The following is a 27,208-nucleotide window of genomic DNA, read 5'->3' on the forward strand; positions in this document are numbered from 1 at the left end:
CATATTAGTTATTTCCCCTGTTGCATCAGATGACAGAGCTGTGTTCTAACTACAGAAACCTAATGTGTATTTCAACCGTTTATTCCTCTGGAGATGAGTTTTGGAAGGCAAGGATTAGTTATTTGGGTTTCATAAACATTCCTTTCAATTTTGTTTCGATTCAATTGTGTTTTTGCTTTTGATAGTAGGGATTGAACTCAAAGTTTTGCACATTCTAGGCAAACTTCCTACCACTGAGCTGCATCCCCCACCCCTCTCAGGTCTTACAGAGTGCCATATATTCAGTAATTAAGTTCAAGGTTTCAAAATAAATCAGTGTAAGTGTTTTCTCTATGTAACCAGAGGAAAAGACAGAAATAATTGTTACTTAAAATCCCAAATGACAAGGAGACAGTAATAAAAATCCCCCTTTAATTCCCCGTGAATTTCAAAAAATCCCCTTGATACACTGAAAAAATCATAAATAAATATATTCTTATTGCTGTGTGTAGGTGTAGGCATTGTACTTACCACAAGGGAATGTGTTGTTTTGTTGCCTTAGCCAGTCGTGATTGAGCAGTACAGCTTCCTTTGTAATGAAAAACTTAGAGCAATTTGCCTACATAATCTATGCACACAACACTTAATACCAACAGGATGAATCTTTGACAGTCCAATTGTATGGTGATGGTACTGAACATTAGTTAAGACTATGGTTTTGGAGCCACACTGCTCAGACATTTGTCTCGGCTCCATTCATTACTCACTGTAGATGCTGTGGAGTTAGTTTCTTTAAACATCATCTTCCCTAAATGCCAGCTATACTGTATAGCCTTGTGAAGAAGACTCCAGAAAGGTGTTCTGTAAAGCGCTCAGCACCATGCTTGGCACTTGGCCAGTAGATTGTATCTCCTAATCATTAACTGTTATAAGACATCTTCAAGGCCATTGATCTCATTCACTGAGCTGAAACATAATTTCATATTCTTCCATTTTCTGGGTCCTACAAAGAAGTTTAAGTAAACTGGTGCGAGACCAACTCAGCTAATCCTCATATGAACCAGATCAAAGAAAAATTGTGAACTCTAGACAATAGAACATCCTCTTTGGAAGTGTTATGGCTTTCGGGAAGTTGCCTGAAGTCTTACTGTCAAAGGAAATAGTCCAGAGGAAACTGTCTCTGCAGCTTTTGAGAACAACAATATCAATTGCAGATTATTTAAACTAATATTCAAACCCTTAAATTGGCTGCTCTGAGGAAAGAGGAAAGTTGAGGGCTTTTCTTTCTTTTTCTTTCAATATTCTTTTCTTCTAGGTGTCTGGCTATCGTCACTGATTGCAGTGGTCCCAGCAAGAAAACAGGAGAGGTACAGTGGTAACAGGAAAAGACGAAAAGGAGGAGGAGATGGCTTTATTAATTATTTATACTGCAAGCTTAAAATAGCATATTCACTGTTCTAAATGCACAAAATCAAAGGTGGCGGAATAGAGTAGAGTCAGCACCAACTTATCAGCTCCCAAGTGTTTGTACCGTCTCATGGAATCTTTGCATTGATTGCATAAGACGTTCCATTGGGCTTGACAGGTCATCCTGCAGTGACACAGTTCAGTGGTTTAGAGGCAAGGCAGAGAGAGCAGGCGATTCTCAGAGGCTCTGGCCATCCACAGCACTATACTCTATACACTATATATCCACAGCCCTTTAGCGTTGTACTCCTTCATCATGCTAACACATACTTCCTAGTTTATTCCAGAAATGTACAGAGTATTTGTAATCTTTCCCAAGTCATTGCATCTTGCAGAACTGATATGATACTCCTATTCATTCCTCATTGGCCTAAACAAGTGCATGCACTCAAAAAGAAAGAGAATGCACAACTCATAGCAGGAGAGTTACAGATACTGACAAGCAGTCCCCCCCTCCCCTGTAAAAGGCAATTTCTTCTTTTGAAGATGAGAATGTGAGATTCTGGGAGACATGGACATCTAAGACAAATTCATGTTGCCAGTTAACAATCTATTGGAATACACATCTCCCAAATCTTTCCAAATCTTTCTTTTGTATCTTGTTGTTTCACAAACATTCACTTTTACATTAACATTAATGTAACACACAAAACAAATATATTATTTCCCTATGGAGCAGTGAGGTTTACAATTCATACCAAGGCTGGATCCGTGTCCCAGTTTTTGATGAGACACTGATATTGCATCATGTACTTCCTTTATTGATATTGAGATAAATATTTTCAATTTCATAGTCCCATTTTTGTCTTGTTTGCTTCTCTTGTTCCAAACTCCTGTAGCACTCATGAGCCCTGAAGGAATCTCTGTGTGCCCTTCCAGCCCAGTAAAACCATGGCATGTAGTTCAAAGACAGGGCACCAATTAAGCTAAGAACATTTTCCAGATTCAAGAGAGCCTCTGCGTTTGGAGCATGGTCTCTGGATCAGTGGAGATAGTAGTTCAAAAGGGACCAGTCAGCTTAGTAAAACAGGCACCTTGGTTACCCATTAAATTTGCCTTTGTAAATAAAGCAGGGCCCGCTTCTCTTTGATCTTCGGAAGGCAGTTCAGCGTGCTATACATAGCACGGGGATGAAAGTAGATGGGGCTGCTTAAAGTGAAATACACTGCCGTGTGATATACAGCTTCGGAACTGCTGCGGGAGGCGCAAGGAATTTGTAAGTAATGTCCTTGTTTCGTGGTATTTTCATAGGGCGGTTGACATTAATTTCGGGGTTTTAAAAATTCATATAAATAACAATGGGCACTGCAGGGAAAGTTATAAAGCATGAGTCATAAATATGATCGATGATTCATAACCGCCTGCATGTACCTATTTCCTTTCTTTAAAATTTCATCTTATTTTCCATCACGTGCCCTTTGTCAATCTCTCGGCTGACCGGGACACTAATTTTTTTTTTAATTTAATAGAAATGCCTCAATGACTTAGATTTGATTTTTATCCCCTAGCTGGTTGTCACGGCTTGTGTTTGTGTTGGTAGAGGATGGTGTGCTTAAAATAGAAAATAAAGCAGTTATTGTGTTTTCTATCTCAATGACCAACTACTTGCTCCTGGTAACTGATGTCTGAGCCATATGCCCCCTCCAAATGTCAAGTTTTATCTTAGTTTTTAATAGCTGCAAGACAAGGCGTCTGGTCATATCTGGGTTTTTCTTTATTTTTTTTGTGTTGCCATTTTAGTACAGAATTTCAATCTAAAGGAGTAAATCCCCATCGGATTGAACTTTTATAAAGGTAAGAGATGAGCTAGAAAGGGGAGGCTGGGGAGGGTTCCAGTATCTTTCTTCTCTGTCCTCTTTTCTCTCCATAGAAAGCTTTCTCGTGAGCAAATACAAATGATACGTGAAATCACCATTTTATTTTAACCTTCTCTAATGTTCATTTAAAAAAATCCTTATTTTTAAAAAAGCCTAAGTTATCTCCAAAGTCTGAGTTTTTGGTATCTATCAGATTGCATTTTCGTTAATAAAAATTTGAAAGTACCTACTTTTCAACCATGCTTTTATTTTTAAAAGCAATTATCTTCCCTAATTTGCTTAAAACTTATTTTGAATAATATTTAGAGTTGACATTATATCTTCAGGTTTTTTAAAAAAATTTTGATATCTTTAAAATTAGAAGAAAATTGTCTATAGACAAATACATAATTATGTAATATCTAAGATCAGTGTATGCCAGAAAACATGGGGACTCCACAAAGATTCTCTGTTTAAATCTTTAGCAGCTACATGAAAGTGGTAGTTTGTTAGAGCAATGAAAAAAAATAATAAAGATTTTAGCACCGAGAATGCATTTGCACCTGTCCAGCGCAGATCAGGTGTGTGTTTGTTGCCGAGGACTGAACCTAGATCGGGTGCTTTCTCGCTGAACCACAGCTTCAGTCCCTTTCATAAACTAGAGAAAATAAGTGTGAGGGAACCTAGTTTAGAAAGAAATTTGAAAAAGTAGGCTGCATACACAATTCAGCTAATAACTTTTTATATGTATAATTTATATCTCCTTTTTAATGAAAATAGCTTTATTGATTTTCCTCGTTATACTGATAATAGAACATTAACACAGGAAAAAAACCTCAAGCAAAATCCAGTCCAAATTCATTTGAACTATTACAAATTTCACCATTTTGAAACAGCTGCAGTTAGCATCTTGATGATTTTATGGAAACGGGAAATATATTCTATTCTTAAACCAAATCATTATTTCAAGATAATATTAGACTTGTAATGACTTCAAGTCAAGATTATAACACTTCTGACATATATTTAATGTTGCCAGAAACAAGTCCAGGATGACCAATTAAATTTGAGTAAGCAATGACACTTTATTTTCAGTCAATCTGTCTAGGACACACTAAAAAAATATATATAACATGCTTTATCTACAATTCAAATTTAATAAGGTACTCTGCATTTTATTTTCTATGTATAGCATGCCTTCCAATATAATTTGGACACCTTAAATAAGAACAGAGGATTGAACATAAAGTTTGATGCTATGAGCACACATAGGTTTGACAATGTTGGGCAATGCCTGTGAAAAGTAAGAGCCCATTAGAACTCTTACTATCAATTCTAAGATACATTTTCATATTGAACATGATTAAGTTATAATCAGCGACATTTTCTAATGTTGGCTGGACAGAACAGAGTCATATTTTATAGACTTCTTATTACCACTAGTATTAGAGGCAACATACAGCCATAAATATGTCTTTTAATCAGCAAACAATTCGAGGAGCATTTTGAGGAAAGACCGTGACGCCTCCTTGCTGGATATAGCCATGTTTTTTGATATGTTTCATTAGGAGCTAGGATGTGTAATTAACAAAGCTGAAGAAAAGATGGCTGTTTAGAAAGAAAACCGTGAATTTTTTCTTGGAAATTCTGGTGCCTCAATGCTGTTGGTGGCACAGAGACTAAGTGTGTGGAGCAGAACCAATGCCACTGACGTCAGGTCCAAAAATGACTGAATATAGTTAAACTCCAAGTGAGAAACACTACTAGGAATAATTTAAGTTGTTTTTCTTTCCATTTGCTGTAAACAGGAGGGAGACTTATGGTAGAATCTGTCCAAAATTAATCTGGGCAGAGCTTTAGCAAGCATACGATGTAAGAATTAACTTCCATCTCTAAGAATGCCAACACAGAATCAGACAGGTTCCAGTGCTTAACAGCACTTACTTCTCTTGCAGAGGACCCAGGCTTGGTTCCCATTACCTACATGGTGGCTGATCACTACCTATAGCTTTAGATCCAGGGAATCTGATGCCTCCTTTTGAGCTTCTTGGGCACCAGGCATTTACAAGGTGCACATACATGTTTACAGTCAAAACACTCACACACATAAGTAAATAAATGAATGAATAAACAAATAAATACATGTAAACAGATTTCCTGGGAACATAGGTTAATGGTGGAGCAGTAAACCAGCCTGCACTGGTCTCCAGGTTCATTCCCTGGTACTTCTATAACAAGCAAGGAGGCAAACAAGCCAACAAATCATCACACGAGATTCTCATATTTTAATTGACAAAATTTTATGCTCGCTAACAGAACATAAACTAAACTATTGTTCTACTGCAAGACTTACTAGGATGATCTGGAGGCATAGCGTGGTTGATAGATTTCTTGCCTATCATGTAGGAAGCCCTGAGTTGGATCCTAGAACTGCATCATCCCTATATGGTAGAACATACATGTAACATCAGCCATTGGAAAAGGAAATGACAGAGGCAAGAGGATCCCACGTTAAAGGTCATTCTCAGTTAAATAGCAAGTTCAAAGCCAGCCTCGGATACACAAAAGCTTGCCTCAAAAAAAAAAAAAAAAAAAAACAAAGTTAAAAAATTAAACAATCAGTAGATCAATAAGAAATTAGAGTAGGTAGAAAGGTATTTATTAATGATTTTTTAAAAGCAATGTTGAGTTTTGAAAAATATGTAACTTTCCCTTGTTGTGGCCTTTTTGAACCTATGTGATAATGGAATTATGTTTTATGTAACACATTTTAGTCTTTACAAGTAATATTCAGTGGGACTTCATTTTGGAGATAATGTCATACAAGGCTGTTTTTGTCATTGTTATGCTGAGATCTCTTAACGGGGTCAATGTTAAGAAAGAATTGGTGCTGAATAGAAATTAAAATAGTGATCCCTTTTTACTCATTGTCCACTAGTTTAGCTAATTTGCTTGTTACCTTTCTTTGAGATTATAATTTAGTTACATTTCTCCCTTCTCTTTTTTCACTCCAAATTCTCTCATATACCTCTTCCTAATCTCCTTCAAATTTATGGAGTCTTTGCTCATGAATTGTTATTGTATGTATATACCTATATATTTTTAAATATACTTTGTTCAGTCTCCATGTAATATTATTTATATGTTTGTTTTCAGGACTGACCATTTGACTGTAAATAGAGACTGTACTTTTGTTTCCCAGCCACCCAGTCCTGAATAAGCACACAAAACTATATTAATTACAGGACTGTTCAGGCATATTCCTAGCTAGCCTTTATATCTCAAATTAACTCATATCTATTACTCTGTGTATTGCCACAAAGCAGTGGCTTACCAGTAAGGTTCTGGCATCTTTCTCCATCAGCAGCTACATGGCATCTGTCTGACTCTGCATACTTTTTTTTTTCGAGACAGGGTTTCTCCGTAGCTTTTTTTGGTTCCTGTCCTGGAACTAGCTCTTTTAGACCAGGCTGGCCTCGAACTCACAGAGATCCACCTGCCTCTGCCTCCCGAGTGCTAGGATTAAAGGTGTGCGCCACCACTGCCTGGCTCTGCCTACTCTTTCTCTCTGTTTGGATTACCTGCCTAGCTTTACTCTGCTAAGTCATTGACCAAAAAGCCTTATTCATCAAACTGATAGTAGCAACACATATACAGAAGGATATCCCATATGATGTACAAATGGGTTAATTTAATATATAAGAGTTAGTTAATAAGAACCCCGACCTTCTTTATTAACCAATGGTAATAACACATATTCATAGCATATAGAGGGGAATCCCACATCATTTGACATTGGACAACCAGTTGGTGTGTTCTTCCCTGGTGAGGATCACCTCTTCCATTCCCAACTTTTCTTAGTTGCCTATAGTTGCTTGTTATCTTTATCCAGGAATTTCTGATTCCACAGTGTGTAGATTTGAGAAATGAGTAGATGATATTAGAATAGATGTTTCAAGACCAGCTCAATAATATAACATTTGCAACTTCTGCTGACAAGTGAAGAAATAAATGGTTGAAGTACATAAAAGTCGAATTTTCAATGAAAGAATTTTAGTAACAAATACGTAATTTCATTTCTTGTATCCTGTATTCTCTTTCAGTGGGAGCATGTTCTAGCAATGATGAGGACACAAAAGGAGGTAGGACAGATGTAAGGTAGAGCCTTGAACCAGCAGCTAGAGTATTTAGATAATGAAGTCCTGACTGCAGAGCAGTAGACCATATCTTCCCTCTCCTCTGATTATTCACTTAGTAAACCTCTTAGTACTTCTACTGTGAGATTGTGGGGGCACTTAGAGCGAGTCTCCATTCCTGTTTTCAGAACTGAGGAAGTTTGAGAAAGAGACAATGGATCAGAAAAGAGGCAAAAATTGTTTAGAGAAGTCGAGTAGCTTCTAGGCCCATTAAACTTGACATCGGTTTGAAATAGTGTATTGATGGAACTTGAAAACACTGCAGATGAGAAAAGGGATGAACTCACTGTAGAAACAAGGAAAGCTGATAGCCACAGTGGCTTGTATATACAAGCAGCATCCATCCTGACTCCGTGAGGCAAGAAGCAGTGCACAGCTCCTCCCTGGTCCCTTAACAGAACTCTTTTTTCTTCTTCCTTGCTTCCCCCTCTCTTTCTACTTCTCTCCTCCACTCCCTAGCTCCACCATTCTCTTTTCCCTCCCTTTCATCTTTCCCCCCATATCTGGAAGCCAACCTTCCCACAGGATGAACATAGACATTCTGGTCTTCTCTACTGCTTTGTATTCAGGGACTTTGCTTTGAAGCTAGTAGCTGAGATCAAACAATTATATCAGTATAGTTAGTTTAATGCACTGGGAAAGTTTTTTTTTATCAAGTTCACTTTGTTTCATAGCCAAAGATTTATTTTTTACCCATTCTTCATCAGTAATAAAGCTGGTATTGAGCTTCATCTGTTTGAGTCCATATTTGCTTCTTAGTGTACTGAACTTACTGAAGAAGAAAGGGTATTACCTATCTGTTTCCTTTCAATCATGACATAAGGTTATCTCAGGTTGATGTCATTAATTAACCAACCATATTCCCAACGTCTCTTCTTTTGATCCCATGCTACCAAGAAATCCTTGAATTGTTACCCGAGTCTTTATGAGGCTTATTTCTAGGACAATAATGTGTGCAACACATTTAAGTGCCTGATCTCCCTGGTTCTTTCTTATATTCCTCCTTGTGAATTAGTAAATGGTCATTTGATTTGATACTCCTCTTTTTTTGAGCTTGGTTAATATGTATCTGACATATTGACCACAAGAGGAAGGTCAGTCCCCAAGATGCTCTTGACATTTTTATGCCAAGTAGGCAAAGTTGCAAAATATTTCAGAATCAAATATGATATGTTTTCAGTATCAGAAAGAGTTGTAATATTTGATTAGTGTGGGAAAAAGTATGATTTCTATATTTTCAAATATGTTCATCTTGAGGTGTAAATTATATTTACTTACCTCAAGAACTAGGAAAAAATAAAATCAAAATTAGAGATATGGTTAGTTAGTAGAAAGTTAATAGACTATAAGCTGACTTGAAATTGGATAATGATGATTTACTTATGCATGAGCTATGTGAGTGTTTTCTGTTTTCAGTTTTGAAGTTCTTATTATGGTGTGCTGTAAGCAATCTAAAGGGCCCATAATGTTATCATGCCATAGACAAGATAGTCTTTTCCTAGGACTCTCCTCCATTTTTTGGGAAGTTTGGAAATTATGTCAGAGGGAGACAGCTCACTGGTTAAAGAGCTGGACTTGAGTTTGGATCTCCAGCATTCATGTCAAAGCTGGCGCCACCTATAAATCCAGCCGTGAAGGGATGTGATGAGGGGGATCCTTGGAATCCACTGACCAGCTGGCCTAACCAGTCCGTGAATTCCAGGCTCAGCGAGAGAACCTGTCTAGAGAACAAAATGGAGTTCCACAAGTAGACAAAACTACACAACTGTCACACATGTAGAGGGCCTAGGATGGTTCTATGCATGCTCCCTAGCTGTCGGTTCAGAGTATGTGAGCGCCTGTAAACCCAGGTTAGCTGTTTCTGTGGGTTCCTTTATGATGACCTTGAACCCCCTGGCTCATACAGTCCTTCCTCCCCTCTCTTCAACTATTTGTGGAACTCAAGCATGTCCCTAATGCTTGAGCTGGCTTTTCAGAACCTAATTCCCCTTACTGGGCTGCCTGACCCAGCCTTAATACAAAGGCATGAACTCAGTCCTACCTCAACTTGATATGCCTTGCTTTGCTGATACACCTGGGAGGCCTGCCTGTTTCTGAACAGAAACAGAAGAGGAGTGGATGGGGGAAGGCAGAGGAGAGGTAGGGAGAAACAGAGTGGAAGGAAGGAAAGAGGGGAAGCTTCAGCCAGGATGTAAAAGAAATGAAAAAGTTTCATTAATAATAATGAAAAAGAAAATAGATAAAAAAATTTAATTAATAATAAAGAAAGAAAAAGTGAAGTGAGATAGAGCAATGCACCCAGTATTTCCCTCTGTACCTACCACATATGTGTACCTACATACACCTGTGAACACTAATGTATACAACACACACACACACACACACAAACATACAGATAAACACATATTGAAAATTTCACAAAGTTGTGTGAGATTTTCTTTGCGGAAAAGGTAATTTTCGATGGTAGGCATTTATAACAGTGCCTTGCTATTCAGTCTAGACTAATGTTTATCAACATGTGTGCTGTGGCCCCTTGAGATCACATATCAGATGTCCCACATGTCAGACATTTCTATTACCATTCATAGCAATAACAAAATTTTATGGTTGGGGTCCCCACAGCATGAGGAACTATATAAAAGTGTCGCAGCATCAGGAAGGTTGAGAACCACTGTTAGACTGTTTTCACAGTCATGACATTTCCGCACTATTCTTCCTAATGCCGGGCATCACAGTGAGCTTGAAAATGCATTTTTAATATCTATGAAGATTTAGATTTCACTTTTAAAAGATTCAGGGCAATCAAAATACGATGGTTGGGATATGGGAAGGATGGATACGGGAGCAGCGAAGTATATATCCTATCTAAGGGAGCCATCTTAGGGTTGGCAAGAGACTTGACTCTAGAGGGGTTCGCAGGTGTCCAGGAATATGTCCCCAGCTGGTACCTTGGGCAACTAAGGAGAGGGAACCTGAAATGACCCTATCCTATACTGATGAATATCTTGCATATCACCTTAGAACCTTCATCTGGCGATGGATCGAGGTAGAGACAGATTCTCAATTTGGAGCAACGGTCTGAGCTCTTAAGGTCCAAATGAGGAGCAGAAGGAGGGAGAACAAGAGCAAAAAATCAGGACCACGAGGGATGCACCCACCCACTGTGACAGTGGAACTGATTTATTAGGAGCCCACCAAGGCCAGCTGGTCTGGGACTGAATAAGCATGGGTTGATTCCGGACTCTCTGAGCATGGCGGTCAATGAAGACTGATGAGAAGCCAAGGACAATGGCACTAGGTTTCAATCCTAATACATGAACTGGCTTTGTGGGAGCTTAGCCTGTTTAGAAGCTCACCTTCCTGGACGTAGATAGAAGACCTTCGTCTTCCCGCAGGGCAGAGAATTTGGACTGCTCTTCAGTATCGAGAGGGAGGGGGAATGGTGTGGGGGGAGGAGAAGAGGAGTGGGGATAGGGGGAGGGGAGTGGGGGGAGGGGGCAATATTTGGGAGGAGGGGAGGGAAATGGGAAACGGGGAGCAGGTGGAAATTTTTAATTAAAAAAGAATAAAAAATAAATAAAAGGAAAAAAAAAAAAATTTCTACTAACGTGTACATGTTTGCTATAAGAAATGGCTTGTGGGTTAAGAGCACTTACTGACCTTGCAAAAGATCCACATTCCGTTCCCAGAACTCACATTGTTCACAGCAATCTGTAACTCCAGTCCCAGGGAATCCAATGTCTTCTGGTCTCCACAGGCACGTGCACATGTATGTGGTGCACATTAACTGATACAGGCACACTTGAGTGTGCGCATGCAAGCGCGCACACCCACACACCCACACATCATATTTAAAACCCACATTTACTTTGAGTGATAATTACAGATTCCAAAGATTCACAAGCAAGGCAATTTTGGTAATAATGAAGATGAGTTCGGACCTTTAGTGATATACTTGACCTAACTTCTTAATGACTTCCCAAAACAGTTCAAACAAGATTTGCCACATCTCTGGGTCTATTATAATGCCTGGATAGATGACTAGATATGAGCAAACAATCCTTGTGAATCCAGGTGAACCTCATGCTCATTTTCAGAACTTGAACAAGATAAAGATATTTAAGCTCCTACTTTTCTAATTGGGTGATAACAAATTATAGCGGTGTTTCAAAGTTTTAAAGTGTTATGTGAAGAGGCTTGTTGCATGCCTGACTCAGTGGATAACAGGTACCATTTTGTTTGTATTTTTTTTTTTAGCACACCCAGAGCATCTAGCATGCTAGAAAGGTGTGCTACCATGAAGCCACATCCCTAGTTCAGACATGATTCTGGTGAGTGCCTGTAAATTGAGATGACGAGGGGTTAATTTATTGTAGAAGGCTCTCTCTCTCTCTCTCTCTCTCTCTCTCTCTCTCTCTCTCTCTCTCTCTCTCTCTCTGTGTGTGTGTGTGTGTGTGTGTGTGTGTGTGCAGAACCAGCTGCCTTGACAGCATTCGGCTGCAGTGAATCATGGCTGACTTCAAATAGAGGCTTCAAAGCCTCTTGTGCAAAGTTAGGTGATGAGCTACACAGTACAAATGATACCCTGCCAGAGCTCTGACTTCAGATGTCACGGGGTGGAAGCCCCACACAAACCTGCAGAGATCTCGTACTCACCACAATGGGAAAAGTCTGTAAGTTCAACAATTATCCACACAGACTTTGGGGGGTGTTTGCTTAATTCTTAGGATTTCTTCGCTTCATCAACTGTATTCTCAGGTATTTTGGTCATGTGACCATTGAATTCTTGCCTCCATCCCCTCTAGCCTCATGATTATTTGAGCTAAATGAGCAGAATTTGAATTGTTTATGGAGCTTGTAAAACAAAGTTTATCTTTCTAATACTGTTGTGATTGGTATAATTATGATATGGCATTTTATATCAAACCACAACTCTCGACTGCATTCAAATAACAAGCAGAATGATCTAGAATATAGCAGGTATTGGGGATCAAAGACGCTGACAAGATTCGGCCTGTCAAGACTCTGAAACAGAATGTGCAGATTAAAAAAAAAATAGGTATATAAAAAGGAAAATGATACCTCCTGCACTGGCAGACTTACTGAAATTAACTAGTTTTTTGTGAGCTCTTTGTATATAAAGACACCTTTTATGTGAGACAATAGAGATGGGATCTCATGAATACCAGAAGAAAACTGATACCAGTTCCACCAGGTAAAGGGAGCTGAATTAAAACGTTTAACCATCATTCCAAGTCCACTTTGCTGATATCTTTAGTAAGCTGTGCCAATGTCAAAAATTCCTTCTTGATAAGCTGCTTCATGGAATTTCCCCCAAACTATCCCAGATGAAACTAATTTAATTATAAACTAATTAAAAATACAGGTTTTAATTATAAAATATGTGTTGATGACTGCATTTTTTCAAATGTTAATTATATTTCTTATGATGATATAGGTTTGGATTGAATAAAACATTTTAATTATTATTTTAGAGAAGTTAATTGTTTTAGTTTGAAAAATGTTTTGAGAATGCTTCTAGGATAATGCTAATCCATTCAGAAGATGAGCAATGGAAATTGTATTTAAAGAGGTTGCTGTCTAATGACAAATATAGATGAAATATATATAAAGTATATATATAAAGTATAATTGTCCAAGGGGTTGATGTAATGTGTTTTGGGAGTATTGGTGAAGGGCACTATCCTGGAGCTGGGGAAAGTTTTATATTTGGCATAGGGTGTTGAAGATGCCAGTAGGTTTTCAGCAGAAAGCTGGATTTACTTTTAGCAATTTCAAGTAAAAGTTATTGATAGAGCTAGGGAATATTCACATTTATGGGAAAAATTAAATGCTTCTGAGGACATTACTATTCACCAGGAAATGTGCTATTCTTCATGATTAATCTTAAGAATGTGTGAAAATGAAATCAGTTATAAATCTTCTTATAGGTGGATTTTGATCTAATAAATAAATATTTGATCATTTTCTCAGGAAAAATGGAAGAGAAAGCAAACTCTTTGGTCGGCTGTGCTCATCTCAGATGCACAGTGCTTTCTGCTAGTTCCTATGGCTGCCTAGAATTAATAAATATATATATATATGTATATATGTATATATATATAAATTTTGAAAGCAATAAAATTGGCTACAAGTTGATATCGAAGAGTCAAATGTTTCAATCTAGCATACATTTTTTTTGTGAGTTTTAGATACATTTTTGTCGATTATTGTGGTTTTCTCATAAATAAAGTCAAATATATGTCCTTTGCTGGGGACCTGAAAAATAGTCAGAGATTGATGAGACTACTGAGTTTCTTACTTCTGCTTCTTCCCTAGAATCATTTATTCTTCTTATATTTTCCACAACATGAGTATTCACATGCTTAATTGTATTTTCTGAGCTTTTTTATTTGTGGGATCATGAAACCTATTACCATGGCCAACATTCCTGTCGTTACAGGGTGATATGCGATTCTCCTCTGTATGTTGTGAATACCATTGGCTAATAAAGAATCTGTCTTCAGCCTGGCAGGGCAGAAGAGAGGTAGGCAGGGAAAGCTAAACTGAATTCTGGGAGAAATAAGGCAGAGTTAGAGAGATACCATGTAGCCATTGCTGGAGACAGACACAGGAGAGAAACTTGCTGGTAGACCACGAGCCTCGTGGTAAAATATAAAATAATGGAAATGGGTTAATTCTACATGTAAGAGCTAGGTAGCAATATGCTTAAGCTATTGGCCAAACAGTATTGTAAATAATATAGTTTTGTGTGATTATTTTGGGAGTCTGGGTGGCCGGGAAACAAACAAGCAGCCTCATACAACAAATTGGCTTGTCAATGTGATTGACTATATCCACATAAAACCTAAAAAAAGCTTAAAAAGTAATTTTAGACACAAAAGAACAGAGTTAAGCATGGCTTCTTGGTGGCCAGCATGCCGTGCAGCAGCTCCTTTAAGAGAGGTCTTCCTGATTCAGCAGTAGCACCAAATTCCCAAATATTGTTTATAAATGTTTGTTTACATCTAAAGGGGGATATGATATGGATAGACTACAGAGATTTGCATTGGTATGGATCTGGGTTTATTGATAAAATTTAAGGTCAATTTTATTATCTGTATATTTCTGCTCTTCATTAAGGTATTGTGATTGTGTTGCTCTTTTAGAAATGTAATGTATAATTTAAAAATATAGGTTAATAGATAATCATTTATAATAGCTTGTAGTCATGTTAGTTAGGTTATATATATATATATATATATATTTCAGTTAGATAGGTATTCTTGAAATCTTTCAGAGACCTTCAGAAAATGGCATTTAAAATGTTTTAAAAGATTAAGACTTTTTGTGACAATGAGACACATCAACTCCTGGCAACACCAATAACTTCAAGAGGAAGACGGCACCAAAAAAAGTTCCTTATGGAGTTTGCTAGCCATTTGGACAACAAACTGCTCTTGCCTGGACTGCTTGATGCCATGCTGTATGAACTGGACATGCAGGACCCACAGAGAAATAACTGCTGAACTTGCCTAAAGGTGAGATGGTCCTTTGGGGTTCCTGCTACATGAAAGAATCTGCTAGACATTCTGTAGGACACAGAAGAAGGTGACTGACAAACTGCTAATATAAGTGGAACTGTCTTTGAAATTTCCTGCTTCATGGAAAAGTCTATCAGATACTAGGGGTCAGTAGTCTGAAGATGGGTGCCCAAAACCTTACAGAAGAACCTTGGGTCACTGTCTAGGCAGCGAGATGTCTGTCAATTCTAGAGTGTTGGAAGTTGCTTACAATGCACATTCTGTTTACTTAGGTAATATTATATCCTTCTAGAGTCTTTGATGAAGCTGAAGAATAGATAGTTATAATTATAGTTTTCCTTAATTATGATAAAATATAAAGTAGATATAAATATTGTAACTGTAATTCTTCCTTGATACCTGTTTTGTTATATATAAATTTACTATGTTAAAGTTAAAACCTTCCTTTTTATCTAAACAGAAAAGGAGAGGTGATGTGGGATTCCTCTCTGTATGCTATGAATATTATTGGTAAATAAAGAATCTGTCATGGGCCTGGCAGGGCAGAACAGAGGTAGGCAGGGAAAACTAAACTGAATTCTGGGAGAAAGAAGGTGGAGTCAGGGAGATGCCATGTAGCTGCCAGAGGGAAAGACATGAGTTGCTAGTTGTAACCTTACCTGTAGGCCACAAGCCTCATGGTAAAATATAAAATAATGGAAATGGGTTAATTCTAGATGTAAGAGCTAAGTAGCAATACACTTAAGCTATTGGCCAAACAGTATTGCAAATAATATAGTTTTTGTGTGATTATTTGAGGAGTCTGGGTGGCTGGGAAACAAACAAGAGACCTCTGACAACAACTACAGTGGGGCCTGCTTGTTGGGGTTTCTGTCCCACCCGGTCCCCCAACCATTTTGCCCCAGAGAAAATCTTCAGAGGTCTACATAAGTTATACACTGATTTGCCCATTAGTTCAGGCTTTTCATTAACTCTAATAACTTACATTAGCCCATTATTCTAGTACATGTTAGCCACATGGCTAGGTACCTTTTTCAGTGGGGCAGGTCACATCTTCCTTCTTTGGAGAATGGGTAGGACTGGGAAGGAATGGGCTTCCTCCTTCCCAAAATTCTCCTGTTCTCATTGACCCACCTCTACTTCCTGTCTGGTTGTCCCACCTATACTTCCTGCCTGGCTACTGGCCAATCAGCGTTTATTTAAAACATAAATGACAGAATACAGAATTGTCCCACACCAGAGGAGTTTATATTTCACTGTAACTACAAGCGAAATATATCTCAGTGTTTGGGGTGCAAATTGCCTATTTGTGTGCTATAGACAATAGACTACATTTTAGAGAGAGATTCGTGCAGATGTGTCACAGGCTGTAGAAGTAGTCCACTAGAGTCACAGCAGGCATTTGCTTGGGTTGGTGGCAGTAGACACAGAGAACTATAAAAAACTGAACATATTTTCTGTAGTAAAATTGACAGAACTTTCCATCCAAGTGACTACATATACGAAAAAGAGCAAATGAGGGATTAAAAATTAGATTTCCAGTTGGGTAAAAAAAAATAGTTTGAATAAATGGTGACTATTCACTACTTCCGAAAAGCAGTGTGATATTCCACCCATGAAAATATATTGTGTACATTAAACCTGAGATATTTGTGAGTTTGAATACAGGAGTTTTGAGTCCTAGGATAGAGTCAGGGTATACCTGTAATTTAAAGCTTGAGAACTAATTAAGATGATGCAAGGAGATGGAGTGACTGTGGACCCAGTGTAAAAGAAGACCAACACCTGGAAGACACAAAATGCCTGGCCATGCAGCTGTTCTCTACCCCCAGAGCCATGCAGGGTGGGTGAGCTCTTGAAATTAATCCTGGGTTAATTTGTGGAGTAGAAAGGGAACAGTAGAGACATATATGAAATCCCTAAATAGAAACAGCTGCTCACTCTTCTGTGTAGTAACCCGATGACTATTTATTTAGCTTCAGTAGAATTATTTTTTTTAAGGAAATATTCTTATGCTGTGCGTATTTTGACATCTTACCAATGCTTCTTTGACTGTATTCACATAAAGGCATTTTTTAAGTAGAAGTAAAATGTTTATCATGTACAGAAAATGTGCAGACACATGAGTAACTCTCAGGAGCCAACGCTACCACTAAACTTGTGAAGCCTCTTCTACCTGTGCTTTGTCCAACTATCTAAGAAAGTAAGGTCACACTGGAAATTTGCCTATCCTGGCTCTTTGGTGTTTAGTAAGAGATTGTTTTTTTTAGTTGGCATTTACTGGAAAGCAATAATTTAATAAGGCCATGATAGCTTTTAAATAATTATTTCATAGACTAAGAAGCTTTTCTTGCTTCTCCTTATTTGGCCTCAAAGCCTGGAGACTTTTGTTTGGCTCTGTTTTCTTTCTTTCCTTTTTTCTAAGGCATGAATGAGCTGAAAATCTAAAGCAACCCTGTTATGGTCTGTACTGGGGTTACTTAGTTTTACTTAGTTAAAAAACAGGTTCGTCAAGTTTTAAAGAAAAGACCTGTTGGTTAAGTAGAAGGCAAATATTTTCTTTAGTGCTGAGTGGGGAAGGGGACATCTCAGGTGACATGTCATTCTCACTGCCCATCACTTCTCATTGAAGCTTCCTTTACCACAGAAAACAGGGAAACAAGGTAATGCATTTAAAATAAGGTGAATTTATATAAGAAAAAGAAGAAGCCATTTCCTCATACAATGCAGAATGAAGCAATGCAGTGGCTTTATCCAGCCTGTGGTTCTGTTTTTTTATAGAAATAAAACCCACCACCACCACCACCACCACCACCACCACCACCACCACCAACAACAACAACAACAACAACAAAACACACACACACAAAACAAAACCTGAGTTCCTACCGTTATTTGAATATGTTTTTGTCAACTATGGAAAAATTAAAGATGACAAAATGGAGACACTAAATACAGAAGGGAAGAGTAAGAAAAGTACGTTCTTATGGCTGTCCCACTGTGAGCATGCAGTGGGGCTGCACATTTCCTCACTCCAGATGCCTCTGAAGGCTTTGCTGACGCCCTGGAAGACAGCCACGTCACTGCACAATAGAAGTGACCTGAGACTTGCAATAAACTCTAGAGCAGAAGATTTTTTTCTCTCTAGTGACCTTAGTTCCAGAGAACACAGTTTGAAGGGGACAGCCCAAGTGTTCTGTTTCCCAGCTGTGAAAGTTAAATATTACTGACAAGGTTCGATGCTTGCTACTTTGGGTGCCTTCAAAATTTAAAGGAAATGTGTTCCAATGAAATATTTATGTTCAAGGTTTCTTTAGGAATCCCTGGTCATGACACAACCCAAAGAAATGCTGTCCTTGTTAGAGAGGCCCCATGTTAGCTCCATAAATAGATATTCTTCTACTGAGGGACCAGAACAAGAAAGGAGGCAAAATGTCATGATTTTCCAGCAGAGCAACACCACTGGAGTAGAGTTCAACAGTGGGAATGCAAGCTCAGTCTTGTCTCTAAATCTGCTTTCATGATGTCTGCAGGCACGCTGAGCTTAAAATGGTCTTGTTGAAGGACAGAAGGGTATATAACCTTGCAGTCTGAAAAGAAAAAAAAAAACCCTATTATTTTGGAATATTACTCTAACTATGTAAAGATGTGTTACATTTATTTACACTGTGAATATTCCTTTAACTGTGTAAAGGTGTTTTATGTTTGTATCTGTTGTCTTTGTTTAATTATGTAAAAATGTGTTGCATTTGTTTTGCTTGGCCTGCCTAAGGCACCTGATTGGTCTAATAAAAAGCTGAATGGCACATAGGCAGGAGAGGGATAGGTGGGGTTGTCGGGCAGAGACAGTAAGTAGGAGGAGGAATTTAGGTTCCAAAATGAAGAAGGAGAAGAAAGATTGAGAGAAGAAGAAGTACAACAAGGGAAAAAGAGAAGGACATACCTAGGGCCAGAAGCCAGGCAGCTGTCAGTCAGTCAGCCAGGTATAAAAAACAGAAAAGTAGGACATACATATATGTACATCACACATAATACATACAAAAAGGTAAAAAAAAACCTGAAGCAAAATGTAGATAAAGATAAATAGATTAAAACAAGAGGTAAGATAAGGTCAAACATTCATAACTAATAATAAATTTCCTTATTTATTTATTATTAAATAATAAACTATTTGTGAGCTGGTTGGTGGCCTAAAAGAATGTCTTCTATGTCCTATGGTTATAATATTCTTTCACCCCAGTGGTTTCTGGAATTTATAATATGTATCCCATTACGGGACAATACTAAAAATATTTAATTTATAGTCCAGACTCCAACAAATTAGGATGGGCGTTCCAAACCCTTGGAGAGTGATTAGGAAGTAAAAGTACTAAGAGTGGCAACTATGTTGTTTTGAAGAGTACAATGATTTTAATGATAATTTTGGTCACATCATTGCATGCTAGAAGAATATGGTCTGTGAAAAATTAGGCAAAATTTCTCATTGAAAACGTCAAATAATGATATGTAGCATATTTTTTATAGAAGTGACAATCTCCACTTGTATCAACATAATATATTATCTTAATAATTATTAATTCTGATGGAAAACATTTCAGCACTACTTCTTTTGAGACTTTCTTTGTACCTAAAATACATAATCAAAACTGAATTATTATCAAGTGATTTGGTAAGTCCAAATAAATTTTCCATTTATATATTGAGACACTTTGTTTTTGTTTTAGAGACATGATTTCCTTGTGTAGCTCTAGATGTCCTGGAACTTGCACTGTAGACCAGGCTGGTCTCAAATTCAGAGATAAACCTGCATCTGTCTTGCAAGAGCTGGGATTAAAGGCATGTACCAGTAAGCCTGGCCACATGTTTAATATACATATATGCATATATTTGAAATATTTCAGGACCATAAACCTGAAAATTTGGGGAAAACTCACTTAGCACAGTTTTTCCATGTATGATTTTCAGTGGAACATAATCTTTCTCTAGCCATAGATTATAAAGGAAGTTGTTTGGAGTTGTAAGCAAGTTGAAAGGACTCAAGACCTCTGCACTGGCTCTTGAATTTATCTCGTTTGTCGTTCAATTCAGCATGCCCAGAGTGTATGCCCTGACCAAGCAAAATAGGGCACATATGTTTTCTGAAACAGAATTAACTTCTCTTTGACTGTCCTACAGACCTTAGTGATCAAGTACCACATTTTTAGGAGGCAGTAAGGAATGTAGTTCTGGCAGAGGAAATAGTCCAAGGGGGTGACTCAGAGCTCCTTTGGTTATAGAGGAAGGAAAATAAACTGTTAGGTAATTGTAGAACATTATCTCTTGAAAATAATAGGCCAGATTTAGTCTTCTCTGCACTTTTCTCCAGAGACAGAAGGATGTTCAAAATGGGGCTGGAGAGATGACTCAACAGTTAAGAGCACTGACTGCTCTTACAGACAAACTGAGTTTGATTGCTAATATCCACACGAAGACTCACAACCATCTTTAACACCAGTTTAAGAGGATTTCATTCTTTCTTCTGGCTTATATGAACAGCAGGTACACAGTGATACAGTGATATATATATAAAACACTACTCTCCCTCCTATCTATCTATCTATCTATCTTTCTATCTATCTATCTATCTATCTATCTATCTATCTATCTATCTATCTATGTAAGCAAAACACTCATACACATACAAACAACCTCCAAGAAAGAAAGTAAAAGATAAAAGAAATGGCTACTAAAACAGAAAACAAAAGAAAAACAAAAATATCATCAATCACTTTCTTCTGTTGACCAGGCAAAGATGATACATAATAGACAGACATACAGACAGATAAAGATAGATTGAGAGATTGGCAGATGATTGTAGGCAGAGGCTGCTCTTTTGTTTCCTGGCTGGCCAGACCCCAAATAAACACACAGAAACTGTATTAATTAAAACACTGCTTAGCCCATTAGTTTATGCATATTTTAGCTAGCTCTTATATCTTAAATTAACCTATTTCCATTAATCTGTGTATCAGTTCTGTGCAGCATCTTGTGTCTGTCTCCTGAGGTGGCTACATGGCTTCTCATTGACTCTGCCTACTCTCTCCTCTTCTTGGAACTCCCACCTTGCCCTATTCTATGCTGCAATAGTCCCAAAGAAGATTCTTTATTAACCAATGACAATAAAACATATTCATAGCATACAGTGGGGAATTCACATCACCTTCCCTTCTCTGTCTAAATAAAAGGAAGGTTTTAATTTTAACATAGTAAAATTACATATAAAAGGTATCAAGCAAGAATTATAGTTACAATATTTACATCTACTTTATCCTTTATCTTAACTCAGGAAAACTATAACTTCTATTCTGCAATTTCATCAACACTTCTAGAAGGATATATTACCTAAGTAAACAGGAAGTACATTGTAAGCAACTTCCAAAAACTCTAGAATTGACAGCAGAATCTTGCTGCCTGAACAGTCACTTAAAGTTCTTCTGTAACAATGGGACACCCATCTTCAGCCTACAGGACCATAGTATCCAGCAGACTTATCCATGAAGCAGAAAATTTGAAGATTTCTTATGCCTTGTACTGATAAAGTTCATCAGTTGCTTTCTGCTATGTTTTTTAAAATGTCAGGCAGACTCTTTCATGAAACAGGAACCCCGAAGAACTGTCTCACCTTCTTTATGCAATTTCAGCAGTCATTTTTCTGTGATTTCTGCATGTCCAATTTATCAAGAAGTCCAGGCAAGAGCAGTTTCTTGTCCTAATGGCTAACAAACTCCATAAGGAGCCTCTTCTATTCCCATCATCCTCTTGAAGTAGACTGGTGCTGCCAGGAGCAGATATGTCTCACTGTCATAAAAAGTCCCAAGTTATTAAAAACATTTTAAATGCCATATTCTGTAATTCTTTGAAAATGTTGAAAATTATCTAACAGAAATATATATCTATATATCTCGACAACCTAACTAACATGATTACAAGCTTAACTATTATATATGATTATCTATTAACCTTTATTTCTTAGTTATACATTACATTTTTAAATGAGCTTCACAAACACAATACCTTAATCAATAGCAGAAATGTACATATAACAAAATTGACCTTAAATTTGTAGCAATAGACCAAGATCCATACCAATGAAAATATCTATAGCATATACCCCTTTAAATATAAACAAGCATTTATAAACAATCATTTAGGGAATTTGGGCAATTGCATCCTGATTTTTGTTGGGCAAAATGTTTTGGGGTTTCATGGTGATCTTTCAGTGGGTCTTGACCCATCAAACCACATTAGTCTGGAAGGATTCCACAGGTTCTTATCCTCTATGGAAACAAAAAAGAACCTCTTTTCCAAAGCAACATATCCTTAGACCCAGATTTTGAAATCAAGATACCTTTAAAATATATCTATTGGTTTTTCTTAGTAGTTCCCAGAATCAAATATCTCTCTGTAGTCAAAGAATTTGAAGAAAAACACAATAATATGCATAATACAGACTCTCTGTTCATATTCCATCTTTACATGGCTTATTTTAATCTATGACTTTATCTCTTTAAAGACTTTCTTTTATAAAAAATGCTTATTTTTATAACTATTTCTTCTCTCTCCCAAGCCTATGTATATTTATCCAACACCATGACCCATTTAGAGGTCTTTTTCATCTAGATTTGTCTTTATTGCGTGCATATCTGTAATTATTTTTTGACTAGGAGCACTTTTTTTCCCTTTAAATGATAGGTGGGCATGGCTAGGACCAACTCCAAGGCATTGCCTATTGGCTCTACCTGGCCCAACATGGCAGAGGCACATTCACTGCCTCTGAGAACCATGAACATTGTTCCAGCTCCATGGTTGCAATGGGTCTGTGTCACAATTAAGCAATTTGTATCACATAGTTCATAGACCCCATTTAAGTGTATGACCTCCTGAAAGAGTCAAGAGTTCATGCTGCCAGCATGAATCAGGAAGCCACCATTTCAAAACTACGTGTTTTTTTTTTGTTGTTGTTGTTTTGTTTTGATGCTCCCATTGAATCAGAAAGACCTCTCTTAAAGGAGCTATGGCACCCCTGTTCACTGCCAGCAAATAGATCTCATCCCCCACCCCCAAACATTGCTGGCTACCAAGAAGCCATGCTTAATTCTGTTCTTTTGTGCCTAAAATTCCTTTCCAAGCTTTCTTAGGTTTTACATGGATGTAGTCAGCACACGTTGGCATGCCAATCTGTAGGTGGAGGCTGCTTGTTTTTTTCCCAACCCAGACCCAAAATAAGCACACAGAAACTGTATTAAATAAAACAGTGCTTGGTCTATTAGCTAGATAGTTCTTGTAACTTAAATTACCCATTTCTATCAATCTGTGTATCACCATGTGGTTGTAGCCTACCAGTAAGGTTCCATCCAGTGTCTGGAGTCTGTCTCCGGTAGTGGTTATGTGACTTTTCATTCACTCTGCTTACTTTCTCCTCCTCTATCTGCTTGGAATTTCCACCTTGCCCTATTATGCACTGCAATAGGCCCAACACAGCTTCTTTATTATTTAATGGCATTAAAACATATTCATAGCATACAGAGGGGAATCCCACATCAGATGATGGGTGATTGAGATGGGCTTAGGTAGCCTGCTGAGCAATATGAACACAGCATGATTTCTGTGTCCCCATTTCCACATCTGGCAAGCCATGTCATCAAGGCTTACTTTTCCATTTTTTTTTTTGCCTTATTCCTGTGTCCTTGGCTTTCCATTTCTTTTCCTCCTCCTCTCAGCATCTTTTTTCTACCCCCTGTTGACTTTCTTCCTCCTACTTTCTCCTTCCTTCTCTGCCTCATTATATGTCTTTTCTACCTCACTCATCTGGTGCTCCACAAATCCTTTCTTTCCTCTTCTAATGCTTCAATACCTACAATTAGCGCCTACAATGGAAATTTGGATAGGTTTCTGAGGTGAGGAGATAAGGGTGTTTAGAAAAGGTTTTGGAATACAGGTATTGTTAAATATTTAGTATGTGAACATACTTAGGTTTTGTACAATTAAGATGCCTAGGAAAACATATAAAAGGGTACAGATTAAACTAAATGTGTTTTTAGCTCTCATTAATTAAATGAAGTGAATGCTTATGATTTGTTTTATCATTTTTACATTAAGAAAATTTCTCAGATGGAGGATAATTGCAGCAGAAGCCTAATTACATGCTAACAGGCCATAGTCTTTCTGTTCTGATGCATTAATGATTTCTTTTGTGTTGTAATTGTTGTATTCATCAGGGCATGGTAAGTGTTTCCTTTACAATAATCATGTGGAGAATGCAGGGTGCCAAGTGGGGGATGTGGCACTGAAGAACGAGCCAAAGATTTGAAATGTGTTTGATATTTCTAGCTGAATTCACTGCAGCTTTACTACCTAACATTATGAAAATAATTCTAAAACATTTCATAGTAATTTTTTCTTGTCGCACTGTCTTTGGATTGCCAGCCCCCAAATAATGACATGAAGACTTAATATTAATTATGGAAACTTGACCTTAACTTAGGTTTATTTTTTCCAATTAGCTTTTATAACCTAAACTAACCTTTCTTTATTAATCTACATTCTGCCACGTGGCTCAGTTACCTTTGTTCTGTACCGTATGCCCGACTTCTTGAGAGTCTCTGGTGAAATCTAGTGCCTTGATTCTTACTGATCTTTCTCTCTCTCCCCCCGAAATCCTTTCTAACTTCTCCTGCCTAGCTATTGGTCATTCAGCTCTTTAGTAAACCAATCAGAAGGTTCCTTAGGCGGAGACACATTTTTACAGTGTATGAAAATATTCTGTAACAACACTTGGAACTCTCCAGTGAGTTTTAGCAGAACGCATGTCTTTTGAGAAATCACATCTTTCCCTCATCTATTAAATTGAAAACCACAAGGACACCTTCACTGAGTTCCTGCAGAACACTGATTCACTAATTATTTTGTGATGATTTTCAAGTTAAAAAATCCATTATTGTTGTCATTTGGCACCGTAAATTAATGAGGATAGGTTAAATGCATCATGATTTATACGCTTGACTATGGGTTAGAAGAGCAAACCAATAACTATTGTGTGACCCATATTAATAAAGTAAAATTACACTCACGGTGAATGTTCCAGGTCTAAAAGACATTATAAGTAAATATGAGCACAGGTGCTTCATCTATTTTAACTATACCTATTTTAAACCTGAAAAGCCAAAGAAAAATCAAAAGAAAAGCTGATTTAAAGTTAATATTCTTAAATATACCCATAAAAACCATGAATATTTGACCTGTTAACAATGGGCCATTTCTGAAGTTCTCCTAAATAAGAAGTTTTTGTTATTGTTGTTTTGAAGTAAAGAGAGTATGTAAACTAATCTTGTACCTTTGAAATCCTTCAAAACAGAGATAGGGGTGTCTCCATAAAAAAATGGATGAGATACCTATTTAATATATCAAAGCTGACTCCAGCTGCCAGGTCCTCCTTGCATCCCTGAATGCCTACCCTTTTCAGGGTAGCTAGCATACCCCATCCCTAGCTGGAATACTCCAACCCATACCCTAAACTTCTCCATCCCAGAGGCTGGGCTGCCCTTCCCTATATAATCCAACCAGTTTGGGTACCTGGTCTTTTTACTCTACCCTCTTTGGGCCTCCTGGCTGATGCACTTGGTTCCTTTGTCTTTCCTCTTGTTTCCTCTCCCCTTTTCCTCACATGGCTCAGGGTCATGTCCACTCTCTCTGACTTAAGCTCTGCGCTCTCCCATAGCTGTGATAAACCTCCTCCATCATACCTCAGAGCTGTCATGTTCTTTCCCTTCTTATTTCTTCTTTTTATTCATCTGGTGCCAAAACCCAGGACCAGTCATGCTCCTTTCCTTTTTTCTTTCTTTCTTTTTTTCTGTTTTCCATTTGAAAACATTAAACTGTTATTATCTATAGAATCAAAGGGCATTGCCCTTATTGCCCTTAGCGTACTAACTGTTTAGGTTTCTAAGAACGGATGTCAGAGTCATGAATATTCTTCTGGGACACAGAGGCAGTCTGGAGAGGCCTGGAAGCAAAAGAGACTGATCCCTTGTTCTACCTTGTGTGATGCTGCAGCTGTGTTAGGACTAGCATTTCAGAGACAAGTATCAGGAAGCGACTGACGGGAACAAAGAGGGCTGGCTTCACAACTCTGGGGCAGCAGTCATGGCATTTTCTTTCCCTCCTGTATTTCCTTACTTTCCTCCTCCTTCTCTCCTTTTTCCTTGTTTTTTCTCTCCCCTCTTTCTTCTTTTCACTTTGTCTCTAGCTATTTTATATGCCCCTCCCCCTTCATCTCCCTTCCTTTCTCTCTCATACACACTGTTTCCTTCCATTTTCACTGTATTTCTGTGTTTTTGTGCTCCACATCTCCCTCTTTGTTAAGTCCTTTAGGATGGCTCGGTATTTATAAAAATTCATGTTTATTAAATCTTCTCCAATGGAGAAGCTTATTTCATGTTAATAAGAATCTTCCATGTGTACACATCTAAATGTGTGCACAAACACACACACACACACACACACACACACCACACCACACCATACCACACCACACACTGTTTTGGCTTATACACACAAACAAAGGAATTTTTTTTCCTAAAGGAGTTATCAGAATGGTCACTACAGTGAAGAGTTTGCCGATGTCTAGGAAGCAAATGGAATAGTTAGCGTTTCCTCTGCCCTTAGACTCCTTAAAAGGCTAGTGTTTGATTCTTTCGTTAAATCCTGCCAATAGAAAGGATCTCCTCTCTCTCAGATTTCCTTCAGCACATCCTACCTATTGCTATCTAAATACTCGTCCTAATTACTATACAGTCATTTATTTCTATGTATTTTTCTGGATTACCAGGTCTTAGAGGATTGTAGCTATAGACAACCTAGCACTGCATTTCTGTCTCTTGCCTTTACTTAACATGATCTGCTTGATTTCCTCAGGACTGAAATGGAAAGAGTATTAAACTGTCACTATTTATATGATGCTTAAAGATAGTTCCTATCATATAGTAAGTACTATAAAACAAAACAAAAGAAAAAGTTTGCTTATTTTTCTTAGGTAGAGGATTATGTAAAAGTCAAAAATTCTAGGGTAAAAACAGATAATAAAATAAAAGAGATAGTTATGGCAACTGTGTGAGATGTTACCTGAAGAGAGCTGAAGTTCTCTTAGTCAGTGAGAGACCCCACAGAGAGGGGCTACTGGGAACACAAA

General features: G+C 37.7%; 1 protein-coding gene across 3 annotated transcripts in view; it reads left to right on the forward strand.

Annotated features, from left to right (window-relative positions):
- Positions 1–2,391: 2,391 nt before the first annotated feature.
- Positions 2,392–27,208, forward strand: part of Tspan12 (tetraspanin 12) — a 101,642-nt gene continuing 76,825 nt past the window's right edge. The window contains exon 1 of one of the 3 annotated variants that reach the window (XM_057790612.1): positions 2,392–2,662. The gene's annotated coding sequence lies outside the window, so the exon portion shown is untranslated. Of the gene's footprint in view, positions 2,663–11,749; positions 11,770–14,955; positions 14,980–27,208 lie in introns of those variants that run through there. The other 2 variants (XM_057790630.1, XM_057790621.1) reach the window with 2 other exon arrangements.

This window comes from Chionomys nivalis, chromosome 1 (assembly GCF_950005125.1).
Source record: "Chionomys nivalis chromosome 1, mChiNiv1.1, whole genome shotgun sequence".
Lineage (NCBI taxonomy): Eukaryota > Metazoa > Chordata > Mammalia > Rodentia > Cricetidae > Chionomys > Chionomys nivalis.